Here is a 2,230-nt window from a genome sequence, read left to right on the forward strand (position 1 = left end):
ACAAAATAACAATCATGTAGTTCTAACACAAGTCCAGAAGGTAAAGTAAGATCATAAGTCCTGACGGTCAACGCAGCAACTCTTGCTCCATTTTCGACGCGGAGATCCACTTCTCCCTTTGCCAGCTGCCTACTTCTTCTCAGACCCTACACATTTCCACAAATGTGTGAGGCATATCCGGTATCCAATACCCATGATGTAGAAGTAAACAAGTTAGCCTCTATAACAAAGATACCCGAAGATGAAGCTTCCGCAAGCTTCTTCTTCTTCTGATCTTCCAGGTAGAGTTTGCAGTTTCTGTGCCAATGTCCGATGGCATGGCAGAAATGGCACTCTCCCTTCTCGGCCTTCGGCTTAGGCTCGACGGCAACACTTGCCGTTTTGCCCTTGCCTTTCACGCCCTTAGAACGCTTCCTCTTGTTGGAACTCTTTCCAACCACTAGGACATTCTTCTCGACTTTGATGTTCTGCTCGTCCGATCGCAACATCCCATGTAGCTCGGTCAAGTCCTTCTCCATCCCATGCATGTTATAGTTCATGACAAATTGGTCAAAACTATCCGGCAGGGATTGGAGAACTAGGTCTACTGCCAATTCACAACTAACCTCCAACCCTAGTCTGTCAGGATCCTCTAGTTAACCCTTCATCTTGAGGATATGAGTACTCACGAGTGAACCATTGGTCATCTTACAGTTGACCAGGTTCTTAAGGACATTAAATCGTTCGACCCTTGCCTGTTCCTCGAACATAGTCCTGAGATGCTCGATCATCTCGAAGGCATCAGTTCCTTCGAGTTGTTTCTGCAACTCAGCCGACATAGATCCGAGCATCAGACAGGTCACGTCCAGGTTGTCATTGATGTGCTTATGGTAAAAATCTGTGACAGCCCTGAGCGCATTGGCCACTGGTTCATCCTCAAGAATGGCTTCTTCCAGCACGTAGAGCTTCCGCTCATGCCTGAGAACAATTCTCAGGTTGCGGTACCAGTCGAGAAAGTTTCCACCAGTGAGTCTCCCGATCTAGGATGGATCGCATGGAGAGATTAGCCAGATTACCTGCAGCAGTCATATTCTACAGAAAAAGACAAAACAAAAGACATAAAACATGCAAGTCGCTTAGTACACATACTAACACAGACAATAGATGCAATATGACAGGCTCCCACTAAGAAAAACACCCTCAATGAGTTTCTAAGTGAGCTAGGATCCATATTTCACATGCTTTTGAGTCAGCTAGGGCATGACGCTCAAAAACATGCTATTTAGGTAGACAACACATTGGCAATCACATCCTATGTGATTCCTAGAAGAGTATGGGATAGTGATACGCTATCACTGCATGTTCCTCATCCCATCCTTACCATCAAGTCCAAGTCCAACTTGATAACCCAATTCAAGCTCAACCATATTCGAGCTATGAGAATAACGATTTCTCCATACTGCCTCACCAAGATAATCAGGCACGCTCAGCTAGGGCATGACCCGTAACCATGACGATCGAGGCCTTGACAGTTGCTCTACTAATGGGCGGTAATAGCTTGAGATTAATCATGAGGAAGAGGACAAAATTTCGGACTTGAGAAGTGTCTGAGGTCCAGTCCGGAGCTGACCAAGATTAATCTCGGCTCAGACACTTGAAACGATGCAACAATTGCATCTAACAAGGTCTGACGAACTGACTCGGTCCGAGTCAATACATGACTCGGTCCGAGTCAGATGCCGAAATCTCCCCAAATCAGTCGGAACCAAAACGTGACGAACTAGACAACCTTTTGTACTGACTCGGTCCGCGTCAACACTTAACTTGGTCCGAGTCAGAAGCCTCTGAGGTCATGTCTGTTCGATTTTGATTCGTTCTGACTCGGGCAGATGTCGAGTCAACACTTGACTCTGCCCGAGTCAAAACTCTGAATTGTCGTTCTGACTCTGTCGTTTTGACTCGGTCGAGTCAAAACTCTGTCTGTCCGAGTCAAAACTCTGAGAGACACTTTCAAGCTTCGAAAATTAGGAATTCACCCTATTTCGATGCGCCATCAAGCCGTCTCCTTCCAGAAACTTATCCATACATCAAATAACATTCATAATATTATTAAACATGCATAGATCAAGCGTATCATGCAATTCTAACCATTAAAATCATGTAGGCAAGCAACAAGCACGGCGATATACAGAGAACCAGGCTCTGATACCACTGTTGGGATTATCTACGAGTTCCTAGCATGCGATCATAT

This window comes from Tarenaya hassleriana, unplaced genomic scaffold (assembly GCF_000463585.1).
Source record: "Tarenaya hassleriana unplaced genomic scaffold, ASM46358v1 Cleome111, whole genome shotgun sequence".
Taxonomy (NCBI): domain Eukaryota; kingdom Viridiplantae; phylum Streptophyta; class Magnoliopsida; order Brassicales; family Cleomaceae; genus Tarenaya; species Tarenaya hassleriana.